The sequence below is a fragment of the Falco peregrinus genome, chromosome 5, assembly GCF_023634155.1.
Source record: "Falco peregrinus isolate bFalPer1 chromosome 5, bFalPer1.pri, whole genome shotgun sequence".
Taxonomy (NCBI): Eukaryota; Metazoa; Chordata; class Aves; order Falconiformes; family Falconidae; genus Falco; species Falco peregrinus.
In genome coordinates this window covers 110,324,193-110,344,546 of record NC_073725.1, presented here as the reverse complement: position 1 = coordinate 110,344,546, position 20,354 = coordinate 110,324,193, and the positions used below count along the sequence as shown (strand labels likewise).

At 44.1% G+C, this 20,354-nt stretch overlaps 1 long non-coding RNA gene across 2 annotated transcripts; it reads right to left on the bottom strand.

The window, feature by feature from the left end:
• Positions 1-1,117: 1,117 nt before the first annotated feature.
• LOC129784621 (uncharacterized) lies at positions 1,118-15,595 on the bottom strand. Of its 2 annotated transcripts, XR_008747577.1 has the most exons (5): positions 15,376-15,595; positions 12,461-13,440; positions 9,061-9,258; positions 5,202-5,257; positions 1,118-3,091 (listed from the first exon to the last, which is right to left on the bottom strand). It is a non-coding gene; the product is annotated as an uncharacterized LOC129784621 (long non-coding RNA). The 2 variants fall into 2 exon arrangements; XR_008747576.1 differs by lacking the exon at positions 1,118-3,091 and having other exon boundaries at positions 4,253-5,257.
• Positions 15,596-20,354: the final 4,759 nt, after the last annotated feature.

The window sequence follows — 20,354 nt, the reverse complement described above, 5'->3', positions numbered from 1 at the left end:
TTTATTTTCTCTTTTAAACAAAGAGAGAATTACCATTGTGTAATACGCCTGAATGAGGAAGTCCGGGGGCTCGGGACAAGCCAGTTCAGCCAGTTAACAACAGATTGCTTTCATTGCTTCGGCATGTCAGTGATTACTTTCAGGCGGAGCTCTGGTGGGGGCTAGATGATGATGGCGAGTGCCTGGAAACTGGCCCTCAATTCATTATTGCCCACAAGCACAAAGGTCAAGCGCCCGAGCCCCGGTGATTGGGCACCTCATGCAAAGTGCACGTCCTGGGAGGAGCCCCTGACATCTTTGATTTTTCCCACACGCAAACTGTTGGTACAAGATGTAATCTGGGAATGAAAGGGCCATGGACAGGATGACTGGGGACAGCTGCTCCCCAGAGGCCTCCAACGGCAGAGCCCCTGCACTAAATACCCTCCGCTTTCCATGGCCTCGGGACAGGAGAGGTGTCAGGCTACAGAGGCGAACAGATGGAAGTGAATAGGATTAAGCAGTGCTGATTAACTATAAGTATTTTTCAGTAATGTAATGGCACTTAAAAAAAAAAAGGGGAGAGGTGGGGATAAACAAAGGAGGTTATGCCCTCAGCAGCTTCTTCCATCCATCATCTCAGGGTGACCAAGGCTGCGCATGTGTCACCCATGTCTGTGGACTCATCCCTGCTGAAACGTCACTTGGCCTCAAAGAAAATGCATCTTGAAGACACCCTCCCTGCCCTGCCTCTGCTACTTCAACAATTAGTAGAAGACATGGTCTTTTGAGCAGATAGGTCTAGGTCTCAAACCCGTTTGAGTTAGCAGTGATTACTCTTGTAGGTTTTGGATCAAGTCTATGCAGTGGGAGAACTCCACTTTTTTAACTACAGAGCATGGGCATTTTTTTGCTTCTTCTGCAGGTAGAGATGATTCCAGCAGGTGTTAATTGCTTCCCTGCTGGCTTTTCTCTGGTGGCAAAAGCCATGTGTGGGTAAATCCTGCTGACCTCTAAGTGGAAAGACTGTTGACCACACAGAGTTCTCCCAGTTTGATTTCTTTTATGAAAACTTAGCTATAATAAAGATAGATGAAGAATAACCACAGCTTTTGCTTCACTTCTGATGTAAATGTATGGTGTACAGGTTTTTTATTATCAAGTGCTTTGACACTGTAATAACAGCTCTTAAATCTGAGGAGGTGGAAAGGTACATTTGAAAGAACAATATGAAGAATCCATAATGTTGTAATCAGAGATCTATGGAAGAGATTCCTGACATGCAAAATAACTGAGCTGGTTTCTGATGTTTTGATTAATCTGTGTCACATAATGGACTTTGGCTCAGACCAACAGTTAATTATAATTAATCTAGAATGCATGTTTTCTATTGGCATATCTGTGTTATTTGTTTCTCCTCTCAACAGCTTTCTCTGTGCTCATGAGGTTCTGCAATGCTCTGGCTGTCAGCAAAATCTGGTATTGAAGTGGTGATGTTGTATCTTGTTAAATTACGTTGTTTATGTCAATTCATCCCACCCCCTTAAATAACAGTTAGATCAGAAACTAGCCTACAAGTGTTTTAATTTTCCTTCCAGTTCACAAAGGCAGCTGCACAGGGAGGTCTCGTGTTTTTGCACCCGGAGCAACGGGGAGCAGTGATGAACTCCTGGATCAGGCCCCCGCGCTGCAGATCAGTTATATGCTATCAAAACCTTCTTTGCACTTTGCCATATACTTAAAGGTTGCATAAAGAAGGCTGAGGTAATCTGAAAAAGGAGGAATTTCCAACTCTATTAACTGTACTGTAACCTGAGAAAACTCTTTCCAGATTGTTTGTGGGCAAATTGCTGTTGTTAATGGCCAGAGCAGAGCTGGCAATATTGCCTTTCCTGCTGCTGCCGCCAGCCCCCCACCTATTCACAGGCAACCCTTGCTTTGCAGCCCTTATTCTTTCTAATTGTATGATAAAAAGGAGCCAGAGTAGTGTTGTGAGATATTTAAAATTCTGCAAGAAATGGGTTGGCTTTAAGCAGGGTTTTCTGTTTAATTTCTCCTATGAATGCAGTGTTTCTGTGCCCAGGCCAGCAAAGATCTACTCAGCAATAGGACTGTACTTCATACTTGTGCACTTGTACTTTGATAAAATGTAGTTTGGTAAAAAAAATATACCAAAACACTGCAAACCACAGATGCTAGTAGTGCCACTGAAATAGCAGTGAATTACTGTGTGGGCCGTTTTTCCAGCACTCCCAACTTGTGCAGATGATTTTGGGGGTGAAATATCTAGTTGATGGGAATTAGATTACAAGTACATTTATCCTGCTTTCACTATCCAGCAAATAGAGCTCAGCCAATGATGGTCCATCAGTTCTCTGTGCAAGACCATGGGACCCACCAAGGTGCATCCCTGAGCAACACGCTGGATGTTGGGCAGACAGGCTCCTGCAGCTCCTTTCTGATAACGGCTTGGTGTGTCTGCCTCATGGTCAGAGAAGGTGGGACTCACTTATTGCTTTCAAAAAAAATTGTTTTAATTATTGATTTTGTATTAACAAGGAATGTACAATTTTGTAATCAGGTAATCAATAATCAATCTTTTTTTGTTTGTTTGTGTACATAGAAACAGCCAATCAAGTAAAATTTCAGTGTTTTAACTAAGTACAAGTTCATTTGTATCCCATGGCTCTGCTGCCAGTGACACGGTGCTGGCTCTGCTGACTTTTTCTGAAGGGTGATGACAGTGGTGTGAATCTCCAGCCTTTATTTCCCAATGTAATACCATAGAATGGGTGACATTTCATTATACTCATTACACAATAATATTATGGTTATAAAATAAAATCCTTACACAGAAAATGAGTTGCTCCCTAGGGGATGTGAATGTATGATGAGAGAAACTTTGAAGAGGAGCAGAAGAGTGCTGTTTTCATGAACTCAAGTGTTGCACTTGCAAGTGTGTAATAGTGGCTGGTTTGATTCTTCATTTGTACATGAAGTTGAAAAGGGACCAGAGCCTTCACCCTGGCACTGGTCAGCCACCACGGGAACTCGGTCGACTCCAGGTTCTGCTTTGTTAGGTGCTAGGAAGCAACAGCCTACTCCTGTAATGCTGAAAAACAACCACAGAAAATCTCAATTGGCACAATTGTCATGAAAGCCCTGGGTATCTGGCTTTGCTGCATTCCAACTGGAGGGAAGTAAAACCGGGGAGTTTTGTTTAAGGATGTAGCATGGAGGGAACGTGCCTGAACAGAAATTTGCAGAAAAACAACTCATGTACACGTCTTCTAGGGAAGCTGGCCGGTGGTTTCAGACTCAAAGTCAGTAACTTTGATCCCATTCATAAATAAACATGACAAACTCAGTGAGGCATCAAGATTGCAGACTAAGGACCACTGCAGATGCAGGGGTAGTTACTTTTAAAGTCATATAAATGTGGAGGCAGGACCCCTGTCACCAAGTATGCTGTTGTCCAGAGCTACACAGGATTTCCAAACCATTGTGGTATCAAAGCTGCAGGAAAAATACAAGACCTCCCTTAAATTTGGGGCTAAGTATATTCCCCACTGTGTAATGGAACAAATTCCAATTTCTGGTTAAGCCAGGATGAGTCCATGTTTTGTTTCTTTGTACACTCATAAATTCAGTGCATGCAGAATCCCCAAATTACTATGCTATACCCCAGGAATTAGCAGCCACTCCACTTGGAAAAAAAGCCATTTCAGTTGGATTAGATGGTAAGAGTTCCATCTGGAATTGTGATCATTTTGGCTTTATTATAAGAGGCCAAATGATAATTTTCCCCTTACTTGAGATGAGAAAAAGGTCAGTAATTTCCATAGCTCTGTCTCTCAAAGTATCTTTCACTTTACGACCTTACTGGAAATGCCATTCCCTGATCAAGCAGATGATTTTAATGGAGGCTGGATTTTGAAAAGCAACAGTCCAATCACTGGATCCACACAGCATTTGGGTAGGAGTCAGAACAAGTGGAGGGCTAGAGCAGATTAATTTAATGGGCTTAATAGCATGATTATTTTAATATCATATTACATAATGCTAATTTATTTATACACAATTTAGGATCATGAAGTCATGTTTAATACAAAATCTGCTACTTCAGCTCTACAAAAATACATCTTTTATTTATATATGTTTATATGGTAGACACACGGATGACTTACTCCAGGGAAAGGAAACCTCCCACTGTGTCCAATATCTGATAAGGCATTCAACAGTTCATCAAAAAGTTTAATTTTGCAGTTTAAAAAAAAAAATGTCCCTAATCAGACAGGTTGGGGACTGTTTGCAGCACAATGTTGTAACAATCACGGTTATTTCTCTTGTGGATACTCGAAGAACAGTGGTTAAAGGCACTTGGAAAGCATTGCTTAGCAGTGAAACGTCAGCTTATCTATCTACATGGACTCTCCAAATTTTGGCTTCGCTTTGCTTAAAGGGTACTGCAGCCAGATCAATATATCATGGAAGTATAATTGCCAAGTTTTGAACAAGTCCAGGGTATGAGTAAGGCTTCAGACATTTGAGGACTTTTCTATACCGTCTTCAAGCCTTTTAAAGTTTTCTTGGATGTTTCTTAAATGTTTTCTTGAACAAGTATTTTTATAACTAACTAGCAATTATGAAGAGAGCAATCAACATGAAACTTTTCTTACAGCAACTTAATTCAGCTGCATCCTTACTTTGGATGGAATTTTTAGGCAAATCTGGATTTAAAGTAGTCTCCATCATATTTTTTGATAATTACACCTGCAAATAAAAATCTGCTTGAAGCCCCAAATCTGCCATGGCTGTGCACATTTACTAATTCTTTAGACGTTTATAGACTAGAGTGGAAAACTGTTGCTCCCCCAGCACGAAGTCTTGACCTTACTTCTGCATGCTGTGCTGTGACTTTGCACACCCGCTGTACAAGATGTGTAAAGGGATTCAGAAGTCAGACAATATGGAGTATTTCTGTATCTTGTCCTCTTGGATTATGTCAGTGAGGAACAAGGAGGTTTGATTTAGTTCCTTCAGTACCTGTAACTTCTACCTGCTAATGAACAGAAAGACTTGCTTGGAAGCAAGTGTTTATTAAAAGGAGCCTGAGTAACATCTGTAAGCCCACGGTACCATCAGTTTGCATAACAGCAGTACAACCTGGTCCCCAAATCGCTGTGCTGAAAAAAAAAATTGGATAGCATCTCCATGTGTACCTCATGTCCTTGAGGCTGCGGGCTGGCTTTGGCTGTGTTCACAGGACTGCTGTTGCCTAAATACATAGGGGAGGAAAAATGTTCAAAATAGCTGTCAAATATTAATACAGAAAAGCTTATTCTCTTTTGAGAGAAAAATGTCTCTCCACAGAGCAGTTCCCTCTGCTCTGCATGGACTCATCCCAGCAGCACTGAAACACCGCTGGCAGTCAGCTTAGACACACAAATTGCGTGTAGGTCAGGCCATAAGCTAGGCTAGAGGTAAAAGAGGAAACTTTCCAATTCTGTATAATTCAGCACACTACATGTAGCAAATGTAAAGAAAAGGGGGAGGGGGGGGGTGTTGGGGAGAAAAGAAATATTATCTCTAAGTCATCAGGACCCAAGAAGACCTCTGTGGTAGCCCACCTTTGCAGATCACAGCAATGAAATAAGAATTGACAAAGTCTCCTAAAGGTGAATCTTAAGGCATCAGCCGTCAGGAATTTGGCATTCTGTCTCTAAAAGGGCTTTTACTTTGCAGGTGGGTCCCACGCGTTTCTCCATAGGTCACGGTGGAGATTACGTTTTAGGTCAGCTGCCTAATGAGGAGTCGCCCTGCCAGGTGAAGGAATGCCAGATGGCTTTTTTCCCTACTTAACACATTATGAAAGCTAAAAGAAACAGCATTCGGAGCTGTCTTGGACTGTTGAGAGTTTGTGGGGTAAACAGGACCAAACATGCAATGCAGCTTGTGAACAAACGCAGGCAAAATTAGTTTTGTACCAAGCAATATTGTTTTTCTGCTTTTTTAACAGATTCTGACAGTTATTGTTTAGCATAGCTTGGCAGCATATAAGAAGATTTTTCTCTAAAAAAGACCCCACTTAACTGTTTACCAGCATTTCCTTTTCTGTTTAATATAAGTAGAGGCAACTTCCACATTTTTCTGCCAAAGGAAGAAGGCACTGAAGTAAGTCTGATGGTAGGTTGGCCTCCCAGATATTTCCAGGGAAATTAGTCACATACTGGACATTCCTTGCCCTGTAAATATATTGTGATCAAAGGGCTACAAATCTGGCACACAGGTGCTGCACATCGCGGCTGCGGGAAGAACTACCTGAAGTTTGAAAGTGAGAAGAAGCCAGTCTGGGGTGGATCAGAGATGTATTTTCGAGGCTGCCTTGAGTTCAGTTGGCAAACACTTGCCAAAAATATTAATGTCCAAAAGATTTAAAAATGTAGACTTTTTTCTTTTTTTTTTTTTTTTAATTTCGCCAAAGCTTTTTGGGGGGTCATTCTGTCTGTCTGTGAGTCTGTCTGTTTCCCTCACTTGCTCTTTTTGAGTGGAGGGTTGAGAGGTTGGCGAAGGGATAGACTCCAGATGTCAGGGGGAAAAAAAAGCCCAGGACTGATCCCAACAGAGAATGTTCCGAATCAATGGATTCCGTAGTCTAACAGCCGGTGGACCCCAGCTCCATGTAACAAAGGCATTATCTGTGCCAGGAGCGATGCTGCCTCCCGACTGTATTTGTACTACGAGCTTATTCATATTCAGAGGAAGTGCCCTGGGTCGGTGAGTGTTCAGCTAGGTAACCCCAAGGTCAGGTTTAATTGCTCTAAAAGGTGGCACATGGCAATGAATGAGCTCTAATGATTTAGATAGTATCTATTTCACATCAAGAAGTTTCCACTCCGAACAGACCTAATCGAAAGTAATCTGAAAATTAGGGAAAATAAAAACCATGCCCACAATGACCTAAATACCTATTTCCTTGAATTTAATGCCCTAAATAACCTCATTCCTAGGAAGTTTAATCTTTCCCTTCTGCTAAATACACAATTGCCTGGGAGAAATGATTGGTCATAATCAAGCTTTTTAAAGCTGCAACTGTTAAAATATTATTGTTCTACGAAGAATTCTGGGGGCAAAACCAGCCAGTATAGAGGGAGGGAGTGAATACCGCAGGCTGTCAGAGGGAATGTCCATGGGAACTCTACTCATGCAGTACGGCTTTCATATTTTTGTATATATCTATGCTTGTATATTTATGTATTATTTATATACATATGTATATGTATGTATTTTTTATATATGTTTATGTGCATATACACAGACATGGTGTGTATGTATGCTGCATGTGTGCATATGTTTAAGTACAAGACATTTTGTATCCTTAGTTTCACCTCTTCCTTTCATAAATAAATAATGATTTACCTTTTCAGAGGAAAGGGTGATTCTTTCTCAGCCTCATTTAAAGAGGAAAAATGAAAACCCAAAGGTGAAGCCAATGTGCAGATGCAGATGGTGCTGGTGCACAGTGATCAGGACTGCCACAACATCCCTGTCAGGATTGACGTGCTCGTGTCCACCCGGCTCTAAGCCACCATCATCTTGCCATACATGTCTCATGCTTGTGCTTTATGCTCCCTCCCCAGCCTCTGCACCCTTGCATCTTCAGGCAAAACATGAATTGCATGAACTATGTGGTCAGGAGAAGGCTATCATATGTCTATAGCTAGATGGGAAACATTTGCTGAAGAGATGCTGAAGACTTCACAGATGTGTTCAGGTAACCCTGGTAGGTTAGGCATCTCTGACACAGATGTGTCAGCAGGGTCAGGACAGCATTTTTTTGCTCAGTGCTTTGTGGCACATCAGATGCAAACCCGTAGTAAGCAGCGGTTCTGCACTGCGCATTTGTCCTACTCTATACATTTGGTCAGGCATTTCCAAGTAAACACGTGACACACCAATGTTCGACCAAGGTATGCAGTCTGAGACTTCTGGACTTTATATGTCCTGAATATTTCTGTGGTGCCTACATTTGTGCTGGGAAATCCCAGGCAGAAATATGTGAACTCTCTAGCTAGGCATACAAACCTACACCCATAACCAAAGAGGCTGTGGAATTTGGTTTGCTAGTAATTAACATATTGAAGTATTTGTTTGGAAAAGCTAGTGATTTCTTTATGACCTTGAGCCATAAAAGACTAAGTATGCGATTAGTTTTAGCTGCAGTGAGGCATTTAAAGTTAAGCATGTGTTTTAGTCCTTTGATAAATCAGGGCATAGCAAAAACAAATTTGAAAACAAAAAATATACAGAAAATTAAGGGGAAAACCACTTCAACTTGTAATCAAGCCTTTTTTTTTTATAGGATACTCATGCTACACAGCTCTTTTGCTTGACGTCAATATTGTGCACTCCAGTGACGTGATTGCCTGTATGTGGATAAAGCCAAGCACGCGCTGCCATATCGTAACGCTGGCCGAGTCCAGGCTGCAGCACCCCCCTGTTGTGCTCAGCACAGAGCTGTGTAATCCAGTTAAAGGAAGCTGAAGGGCTTTGAAGAAGCAGAAACCTGATCTTGTTTTGCCTTCAGGTGCAGATGGAACTCTATCTAGGTTAAATTTTAATATCAGATTCAGCAGAGGAAAATGATAACCATAAAGATGGTTATAACCATATAACCATTATAGCCATAAATGGCCGTAGGGGTACAAATAATACCTTAGGACTTTACTAAGAGAATTTCATGGCTATTCACCTACAAATTAATAGGATTTAGACTTTCAACAATTTGTCCAGAAGGCCCAGCCTTGGGGAAGAAGCTAGTAATGGCTTATGTTCTAAACTAGAAAGGCCCTGCAAGTCTCCATAGGGATGCTGAAGATCAAAAAAATGGAAAATGAATAGAGCATTTTGGCTGGCTTCTGTGGGGAAGCAAAAAGGAAGAACACAGTGACCAACCCCATGCACAGAAATGTACTATGTGCACAATGGGAAACCAGGGCAATCCACTTAATTCCATGGTAATTTATAATTTTCAAGTATTTTGTCTTGTAGGATTTCACACCAGTTGCTATTTCTTCTCACCTGTGTGATGTCTTGGTGCTGTTGCTTATTTATTTATGGTGTTCCTAATAGAAAGTCTCCCAGAAGCCCCTTTCTTCAGCTTGTTCTGAGGTGGTGATGGTGGTGCAGCTGGGGAGGCGGTCAGAATCTGGCACGGCACAGCCACAGACCTGGGGCAGCAGCAGCCACTGGCGTCCAACCTATTGCAGCCTCGCACAGCTTTAGGGAAACAAAATGCAAGAAAAATGAACACAACCCCGATGAGTGGAAGACACTGTCTTTTCTTTACAAAAAGAAAGAGAAACGTAGGGGACAATTTAGGGGACAGATGTAGAGAAATGGAGGCAGTGGGTTGATTAGCATTGATAATACGCAGCTGTGGCCTTGCGGTGAAGGTGGTGCATTGATTGACACGGATGATGTGCAGCTGTAGCTCGTTTCTGCTAAGTAGTTAAATAGCTCCGAGGATGGTGGGAGAGGGGGTTGGGTGGGGAAGGAGCAGTGTGGTCTGGCCTCTGGAGGAAGAAGAAACAGCAGGGACAGTAGAATCTGACCAATGGTAAAAGCCTTGTTGCAGCCTCCTAGTTTTTGTGCTGCAATAATGGGTGCCCTGTGTGATGCAAACTGAGTTGGACTCTGACTACAACTGGTGCCCAATGTAGCTGAGACAAGCGGGAGAACCTGTGACCCATGACAGACACCTTGAGAGGTGAGCTGTTGACAACTCATTGATATGGGTGTATTGCAATATCTGTTGTCCATCTTAACACAAATAGCGACTGACAGAGATGCTGTGTCTGAAATGATGCTCCTGTGTCTGGATGTCTGCCCTACAGCCTGTGGACTGGTGGTCCCTGGGTGTGGAGGATGTTGGTGTGTGTGGTGAGAAACTGACACAAAGGAGGGGAAAATGGGGCCATACAACTGTCCTTCTATGTTAAAACGTCCTTTTTTTTTTTTTCTTTCTCTGTTACCATTCATGCATCTGGTTGCAGAACATGGGCATTTTAAACTATAATTTGCCTTCGCTAAGGTATTGATCCTGATTGTGCCTGAGATTTGGGAGTTTCCCAAATACAATAAGCATGTTTACATGCAGTAGTCAGAGAGGAAATTACATGTGAAAGCACTCAATAAGGAGATGGTATTTTGTTGCAATTATACATAAGCCTTGTGTTTACATGGGGTTTTTAAGGAGAATTCAAAGCATATCTCCTTTTTGTGATGCATCAACAAGCATATCAAATGATTGTTCAAAAAGCTTGTGCTTTTTGCAAAAATAGAAACCAAATGGCTGAGTAATCTCCAACAGAAAATAAAAAACCTGCTATAGCAATTCCATGGTCTATTTAAAACTCCTTTATAAAACCTTTTAAATAATAAAACTCTACACTCCCAATTAAAAAAAAAAAAATACTAGCTCTGTTGGTTTCATGTTTCTAAACATTATACATTGTAGGACCATTATCTGAACTGCATATTTTTCCCCATCCAAAAGACTGCATGTCTCGCTCTTCTGCTCCCCTGGCCTGACCCACTCCCTGTAACGGTCCCACTGGGAACTTAATGTCCCATGTCCTTGGCACTGCCTTGGAAGTGACTGAGTGTCTTTGAAGCAATTTTCTTACAAGGCACTTGGGCTGTGCGGTGCTGAGGGCATGGTGACTGCCACTGGCTGAGTCTCTGGTGCTCTGCTGAGATGGTGCCTCTCCTAGACTGTCCCATGCGGGAGTGCTCCTTCTGAACCCAGAGAGAAATTGCTGGGAACCCTTAGTCTGACCTGTCTGCTGCAGGAGATGTCACTGAGCTTAATGGGACCATTCACATAAACAACCTCCCAGTACATAGATGGTGAAAAAAAAAAACAGAAAAGAGAGGAGAGGTAGAGAAGAAGAAAAAAGGAAGGAAAATGAGGAAAAGGAAAATGAGAGGAAGAGGAAAGGGAAGGAAAAAGACAAGACACAAAGGTTGTGAACCTTCAGCTAAGCAGGAAGTCTCCTTTGGGAAGAGGCGATTGCAAAACAGAGGCTGATGCCAAAGCCATTCAAGGCACTTTTTTTTTTTTTTTTTTTTTTTTTACACATATATATATTTCTTTCATGGAGAAATACAAGCTTCCACAGCTGTGGGGTCCCACAGCACTGCTGCAGTTTCGCCTGCCTGCATCCCTGGGCAGCCTCAGGCCAAAGCGTGTCTGTACAGCCCAAGGCAGGAGCTGTGAGCGCCTGCTGCCTCTGCTGCGCAAGTGTGCAGATCGCGTTTGTCTGTGAGCGCTGTAATGGATTAATACCTTTTATTTAAAATCCCCATTGCCATATTCACTGCCTTTTTGGTGGCTGCTAAAAGCTCTCTATCAAGCACCACACTTGAACCTCAGCTGGTCACAGACCACATTCAAAGAACGCATCTAACCTTTGGGCTCATGTTACAGAGGCCCCTTAAAAACAATTTCTCTTTCCCTAACAGAAAGGTCTGGTAATTTAGCCTCAAAACAAACAAGTTAAACACATTACAAACTAAACCCATGATCTTTGCACTCCCATTACAGCAGCAGGCCAGCTAACATCATGTGTAAACAGGCAGATTGGCTAATTCTCTCGTACTGTAAACAGGACACGCAGCAGCGCTGTGCGGCGGCATGGCACCTCCGCTTTGGAACCAGCCCAGCGGGCCAGGCCATGGGGTGGTGGGCGGTGGTGTGGCCTCTCTGAGAGTAAACAGACACAATTAGACGCAGTGTAATCACTTAGGTGGAGTTAAGCTGATTGCCAGGTTTGCAGCAGTGCATGCACAAGCTGGGCTTTGAAAACAGCTGCCTGTGCCGCGGTGGATTCCGCCGTGCTCCCTCAGGTGTCTGTGCATCGCTGCTGAGGTCAGGAAGGACATCCGTGCCTGGCACGCTCCCGTGCCCAGGTGGCTGCTCTGCCATGGAGCACTCCATGCATTATTGCTCTGTCTCCGTAGCCTGGCCTGTTGCATTGCTGACCCCGACCCCTCCCGTGGCCTCCCAGTCACCCACACGGGGAGGTGTGTCGCTGCATCCTGGGGGTCTGCTCCTGCTGGAGGCTTGGGTGTCATCCATGGGTAGTAGAGCATGTTGGAACGGCTCCAGCTGTTTTGTGGCAGAAAAGGTGATGAAAGCTGCTACGGGCAACTACCCAGCAGGACAGTGTGGGCTCCTGGTCCCCCTTGCAGCCACCAGGCTTTTGCCAGGCTCAAGGGATCTGAGCACCTTTGGGAATGGAAGTGCCCTTACCACATCTGACCGGCCAGGGTGGACAGCCCAGGATGCTCTTCTGGCCCTCTGAGCTCCCCAAGCATTTTTCTTCCCTTCCAAGTACTTTTCTAAAACCAACCTGGGTACAGAAGTACGTACAAGCAATCAGCATCAGGCAGAAAACCAAGCGAAAGGCATGCTTACCTGCGTAGGTTCACATTTATTACAAAACCGATCAGTTTCTATCTTCACCATGAAGATATAAATGAATTTGTATCTTCATCAGGTCTTGCGCTGACAGCTGCTGCAAGCAAGCAAGGTCTCACTCTTACAGCTCTCCTGGTTTTCTGCCTTGATGGTGTCTCCTAGGGACTTGGTGCTAGTTTCTGCTTGATCAGTGAAGATTCACAACACTTGGCAGTCAGTCTCCAAAATTCCAACTATCCCCTCTTTTTTGACTTCTTGGAGTTATCTTGACTTGCTTGGAAGTATCAGTGTTGCACGTGATCAAGCCAAGCAAGGTACCATTCCATGTACCCAGTGCTGGCTGTAGTAATCAGAGGAAACTTGCTATTTAAATCTGGCATATGTTTCTATGTTTAATGAAAGCTGCTTTTCTTATGTGCATGTGTACAGACACATTTTTAGCCATATTTTTCCAATTACTTTCATACAGCAGAGCACATTCAAATGGGACTCTGAATTTGGACTGATGGTAGCTAAAAGCACGTGGACCTTTTGCACGCACTTGCAATACGCTAAAATATTTTAGTTATTAACAAAGCCATGTTGCCGATAATTTTCTTTTGCTAGGGAAGATTTAGAGGCCTGGTTGTTGAGATAAAGAGGAACTCCCATGTAGTCCCAGACTCAAATCCATGATATTTCCTTTCCTGTGTATCAGGTGATTTCTCCTGGATGGTGCAGTCGTCTACTCGGTACTAACAAAAGCTGATATCTCTACCTCTGCTTGACTGAGGCACAGCTGACGGTGCAAGCCAAGACATGGAACAAATCACCTGGATAGTCCTGGAGTGCCAGGTATTTGCTAGGCTGGAGCAGCGCTCTTGTTTCTGGAGTCACTTTAGCAGCCCTGGGCTCCTGAGAAAGTACCTGCTGTGGTGCCTATCCATGTCTAAGTGCCCGCAGAAGATGGCAAAGCAGTGACTTAGGGCAGCAGTTACCTGTGGGTGAACGCAAGATGTTCTTTGCCAGATCCAATATTTTTCCTTTCCCCTCTTCCCTTTTTCTTTTCCCCAGCAGAGCCCCAAGTTGTGGAGTCTGTCTTCAGCTTAATATAAATAACCCACTACGTGTCTGATTTTCCTTTTGTTAGGCATCTCTAGACTCGCTTTCATTCACTCAATGTAGAGGTACAGCATATAGGAGACATACTGGGATGGGGCTGACAAGCATGACCTCATCCATCCTACCCAACCTGTCGGCCAAGCGGCGGTTGAATGCCGAGTGCCTGCTTTTCTTTGAACCTGAGATGAACAGAAATGCATGTGTGTTCAAAATAGCTCTGCGTTTCAAAAGCAGAAACATTTTTCTGATTAGTTTCAGGTTTATAACTTTCAAATTCAATCAGAGAAAGCATTTCTGCTTCTTAAAACCAGACTTTTCTGATCATCCTCTTCCTCCAGTCATGGTCATTTCCAAGCGCCCGGAGTGTGCTGGCGAGCACTGCCGCAAAGGAGGAAGGGGCTTAGAGAGCTCTCGGCAGTGGGGTCTCTCGGGGAACCTCATGCCAATAGCTTCCACTTCTAAATTTTGTTACCTAAAATAGTCCTGTCCCTGGCGGTCCTTAGAAACGTGTCAGCTTGCCCAGGGACAGATACTACCCCGTGTTGGGGAGGTGGCTGCACACTGGAAAGGCACCGCAAGCTCGCTGCCCCTGCAGAAGCCAGCGGAGCTGTGCCCTGGTGTGCAGGTGCTCAGCTGGGGTCCCCTCAGTTTTGGCTCCAGGATCATGGCGGACCATTCTCCTGCTGTACCTTCATGGAGAAAATGACTGAAGCATGGTTGCTTGTACAGCGGATGTAAGGGGGGCTCTTTTCTGCTGGGGTTTCCATACTCCAGTTGCAGTGAGACAATCCTCTCGTCCCCTGGAGAGCCACCAGGAGCTCTTCTGAGCTGGCACGAGGAGCTGGGGAGCCAGCGCTACGGCTGCGAAACACCTCTGCCCACAGCAACACTCATGGCTCTGCCAGCAGCATTCAGCCTCAAACTTTTCTTTCCCAATTTCCAGCCCCCAAAAAAGCACAGACACAGTGTATTCCAGCCTTTCGCGTCCCCCAAACTCCCCAAAATGGAGTGCCACGTGCCAGGCTCAGGTTAATGCCCCATTTTTCCGTTTTGCTAGAGCTCCAGGAACATCATTCTGATGGTCAAAACAAGCTGCTCAGCCCATGCCATGTTTGTCTGCAAGGAAATGGGATGTTTATGTTTATTCAAATTGATACTGATGGATTACACTTTTGTTCCATTTAGCAGCTGTTTGGACCATTTTATACCACAAAAGGAGATTAAGATCCAAAGTACTGTAGGGCTGTGTTATGAATAACAGCCATTTAATAGCAATAACAATGAATAACAATTTGAAGTATGGCTTTTAGCTATTATTATGTCTAAGGTTAGTTTGTTTTTGATATATATAAATACATATATATATATAAAATATATATACACACAAAAGGAATATACCTAAGGGCAAAGCAAATCCAGATAACCCCCACCCCCCAGTTAGTCTAGATTTCTCATCCTGGTTACCAATTATGGGAAATAGTGTTTAGTCTTGTGACTCCGTAGGTACATCTGAGCTCAGGACTCCCACTGTGGAGCCACGCAGAAGGGCTGCGGCCAAATCGCACGTGGGTCCATCAGCCACGAGCACATTGGCTTATAGCAAAACTGAGCACATTTTCGCAAGAGGAATGCCTCCTAAATACTGTGTCCTGCCTGTCTGACTTGAGTACACAGAATTAGCTGCTTGTTCACAGGATGCTGGCAATAACACTGCTCTAAGAAACATCAAACCTTTAACTGGCAGCAGCAATGACAACTTCTCTCCTTTGGAATTGCTGCAGAGACCACAAATTATTTCTGTATCTGCTCACCTCTTAGGGCTGCGCTCAGGGAGATGTGCTGCGTGATCTGGGGAAGAAGCTGCTGGGGCTTCTGCTCTCCCGGCTTGGACCTGGTGTCTAAGCCAGGGTCTGCCTTGGGAAAGGGACCTGGGCCAAGGTTTACCTCACCCAGCACAATGTGTAAATAGGGAAGGACGCAAGTGTTTGAGGGCTGCAAGCACAGAATGGTCTATTTATTTACACCTATGCAAACTGTGCACAAGATTAACGTGGCTTCACGGGACAGATGTGTGTGTACGAAGTGCCTCACCCGGCCAAGCGGTTACTGACCTTTTAAGGCCAGAGTGGAGACAGTTTTCATAAAGAAATCTCTCCTGACTTCTGCATAAAAATAAATAGATGCTGACAAGAAATAACTATAATAGAGTCTGGTTCCTTGTCATTATTGACTATGCAATGAAGAAGATAACAGTTGAAATAGGGCTTTCAGTGTGAGGCACCCTTTTATTTTGAACAAATAGTCTGAAATTAGACCATATAAAGAATGCTAAAACATATGACTATTACATTTTAAATGACTGGTTAAATCCAAAGAAAAAAGTCCTGGGTTCTTATCCTGTCTGACAGGTGGCTTACTTCTGATCCCACCTCTTAATCTTTGTAGTCATGTTTTCTTTCAAACTCACTTATTCTGTTTTAAAAGGAGATTGGGTTATGTAGGACAACATATTATGAAGCATAGAGTGCACTGCTGGCAAATAAAGTATTTTTTAAAAAAGAAACTCAGGATCAGTTTGTTGACCTGGTGACACTGCAAGACATATTCCATTTCAGAGGTTTGCGAGGTTGTGGTTGGACAGTTTTTATTTTTTTCAGTCTCTAACATGCGTGGAATTGTGCACAAGTAATGAGCTATGAGAAGCTCTGTTGACAACATCCCAAACATCCTTCTTGCCACTTTCTCTCCAGCAGCATTCCCGGTCACACGTGTTGCACCCAGCAGGGATATTGCACTCCGGCTGAACGCAACTGCGAGCCTTGCTGGAGCATGCTGGCCTGCAGCACGATAAGGAATGAAGATGTTGGTTGGGTGGGGATTTCCTGGACAGCACCGTGCTGATCATACACAGCGAGGTCCTAGGGTTCAGGCTGAAGCTCTCTGCCCCTCACACAGTCCCTGACCTGCCCATTTAGTATTGTATTTATCAGGTTCCTTCTTGCACGCACGGGGCAGCTCAGCCATCTGAAAGGGATCTATACTGCGTGACCTCTCCCTTGTGCGGGTGGGTGCACGCCATTTCACAGTAATGTAGGAATATGTGGCTTCCACTTAACGGGGTGACATAGCAATCAATAAGAAATTATTTTGATGAGTTAGCTTCTGTGGGCTTCTTCCTCCTTGACGGGCCGTTGTACCGAAACCCCTCCCAGTCCCTTCTCCCCTCTATTGCTGGAAAATGCTGCTGCAAAGGAGCACATGCCACAGAGGTACAACCACCATACGTACCCTTCCAGGGGAGGCACAGCAGCAGGAAAGTGGCGGTGGTGTGGTGTGGCCAGCAGTCCACCTGCAGCAGTGGCTCTGATGGTAGCAATTGCAGTGCCGTGCTCTGCCCTTACCTGGACAAAAAGCCCTGCCAAGAACTGGAAGCAGATGCTCTTACGCTCATACTCTGTCCTCCAAAACCCAAGGTTATCCATTTGCAGACACAGAAGGAGGCATGCTAACAGTTCACCAGCCTTTTTGTGTAGCACAAGGTAAGCATGAATCCAAAACCCACTTGCTGCCCAAGTTTTACAGATTTATTTCTCCCCCTGCTCCTCATTTAGCAAACCAAGATTGTTAAAACTCAGGAAAATATTTCATGAGGCTCTTGTTGGGTAGCGATTGAGTTGGTGTTGTTCTTGAATAAAAATGATAGACGAGGGAGGTCAGAAATGGCCTAGGGAAGAGTACAGCTGTTTTGCCATCTAGTTTTGTGAGTTAAGGTTGTCCAACCTTGCCAAAGCAGAGGAGATGGGGGAGATATACAGTGGGCTTTGTCAACAGTCATCTGGTTATTAATGTTTCTTAATGTGTGTCTGGAAGATTAGTGGAAGGTTTTGCAGCAAGCACTATACACAACTACAGTACCAATAGGGCTACACAAACAGTGAATTTCTTTTGACAGTAGAAGCAAAATCTGTAGAAACGAAAGTCTGCTCTTTTTAGCTCTGGGCACCAAAGTAACAAGGACTTTTGGTTTACTTGCTCATTTGCTTTTATTATAGGTGACTTGATACTCTGCATAAGAAGGAACATGCTCAGAGGAACGAGCCATATTTTTAGATGTGGAAGAATTATTTGGATAAATGTCATGCTTTCTCCCATTGCTCTTGTCTCCTCTGGGCTCATAGCTCAATAGCTTTGGCCTGCCAGAAGAACTGACAATGGCGTCCAGCTCTTGCAGTGTGCCACCTCCCTCCGCTCCCAGTAATTTGACATGTAACAGGATCGCTTACCTCTGGCGACTTGAAAACCTGTGCCCTTCCTCACATACCCAGTCTTGCCCCATAACCAGCCCAGCCTCTCACCTTGTGGCCCCATTTTGCAAGTGACAACTTTGAGAATATTCTTTTGTTTGCTTCTCCCCGGCAATCTTTGCATTTGGGTTTGGGGTTGGTTTTTTTTCCTTCTTTTTTCTCTTTCTTGCAAGCTCCCTTTCGTACATGGAGTAACGTTCCCGTGACAGTCAGCGGTGGTTACATCCCTTCCTCTGAAAGGTCTGCTTTGATATTCTCAACCTATTGGGCTCTTCATAACAGAAAGGGTAGGAAAGACTTTTGTGGACTTTTTGTAAATGATGTATTAAAACAGCCAGCACGCCATCTATTACACGTGAGCTTTATCAACGAGAAATTGTTATGTGCTTGCTTTGTATCTCTCCTCTCTCCTTACACAAGGTAGAAGGACAGCCACCAGGGGTGATGGCACTGGACCCTTACAATGCATATGGGTGGTCTCAGGAGAGGTCTGGGTGTTCTGGGAAGGCCTGTAAGTAATAAGAAGGACTTTTCTGTTGCAAGGATGAATTAGGTCAGTGTGAGTCGCTATAGGGGGCGTGAGCACGGTGGTACCAGCTGGATAACTCCTGAGATCCTCCCTGTTGTGTGCGGAGATGCACAGTGAACTGAGCTGGCCTCTGGAGAGCAAGAAGCCTATGGCTTGGCAACCTCCTTCATCCAGAGCCTGTTAAGGCTGATGGAAGTTCTCAGCACTGTGAGTCTGGCAATGTGGTGTCAGTAGTTCACAACGCTGAGAGTTTTGAGAGTGCTTTGGGGAGTGCCTGCTGGGCTAATGTGAAGGGTGACTCTGGCAGTAGATCTTCTCCTGTCATTTCTATGGCTTTAGACAGTTGGTGAGAAGGCAGTCCACACCACCACGGACACACAAGCAATCATCAGAAATCAGCATCTCCAGGAGACATATTTTATTACTTGTGTTCATATCATGTCCTATGAAAAGTCAGTTGGGGCTCTGACAATCTGCAGGTACAGTAATTGTTCTTCCTCTCATTTTCATCTACAGAGAGATGACAAGGGTCACTTTTATCAATGGGAGAGCACTAAATGCAGAACCAGGACAGCTCTAGAACCTGAGGGGTGCTTGGGCTGCACCAAGAGTACATTTTTACAGCTTTTTCTCATTGAACAGACACTCGGAAAGTGCATGGAAATTGCTCAAGAGGAGGACTTATGCTGTATGTGCTACCAGTAGTGTGAGGGGTGAGTGTTCATCCAGCGTGGCACAATCGGACATCTGCTCCAGCTGCTAACAACACATGCAACGGGATCCTACTGCCTGCAGGTCGGTGCTATCTAGATAGCTGAGATCTGTAGGAATCCAGCTAACCATACTGTTAGTCCTACCTGAAAAATGCTCAGAAGGGCTCTGGAAGGAATAAAAGTGCAAAGTGCTAATCAAGAGCTCAACGGAAATACAGCTGCAGTGTGGGAGGGAGTAAGGCACGGCATTTGAGAAGCATCAGACATGTGGACTGAGTCATTTTCATGAGATAAACCACTATGTAAACAGGCCCCATCTGATGTTTCCTCTTCATAGGCTACTGTACCCAGCTAAAACACACTGAAAACAAATAGTTTCTTAATTGAAGTTAATTGCTTTGCCTGGATGTATTTAATTTCCTGTTCAGTTTTAAGCATTGGACAAACAAACTCTAATGTTAGTATTTTCCTTTTTTTTTTAATAGCAAACGTTCCTTTCTGTTCCTCTAATCATATTTGTGACATTGTGCAGAAAATAGAGAATCACAAAGTTCTTGGGGATTTACATTCTTTTTCCCCATTGTACGTCACTCAGAAGCTTATGAAAAGCTGTGACTCTGAAGGTCACACATTACAAAGCAGAGTTACTTTCTCTTTGGACATCTGTGGGTCTGGCCAGTGCTAGAAGCTGGTGGCCTAAGCAGCAACCAGAACCTTCCTGAAACAGCCTTGGATCAGGCAGAAGATTGTAGCCAGAGATTTAGAAAAGCATTAATGAGCATCATGGATTAAATCTGCCTGGATGTTAGAGGGGCAAAAGGTGAATTTACAGTGCTTTTCAAATGGCTCTGTGATAGACAAGCTACGATGAAAGTGTCCGGCAGTGAAACAGTGTCTTGGAGAAACCAAGGTGTGTTGCTAGAGAAAAAGAAATGTTTCCTTTGTCTCAAGAGCAGAAAAGTCACCTAATGTGATGAAGGTTTAATCCCTGCAGATGGTCTGAAGCCACAGCATCTTTATTCTCTTCTCACTAGCATCTGTCGAAAAGTTGTCATCGCTGCTTATGCCAAATGCTGGACAGGGAACAATTTGTGTAAAACCTGCTCAAGATAACAAGCTCGTTAATAGCTTATATTCTCTGTAAGCGGCCAAGGTACACTTAGCTATGACAGTTTTCTTTCAGTGGGCTGGGGAGCTGTTATCAGCTGTGACAGGGCAGAACGGGTGGAATGTGGGGAACAAAA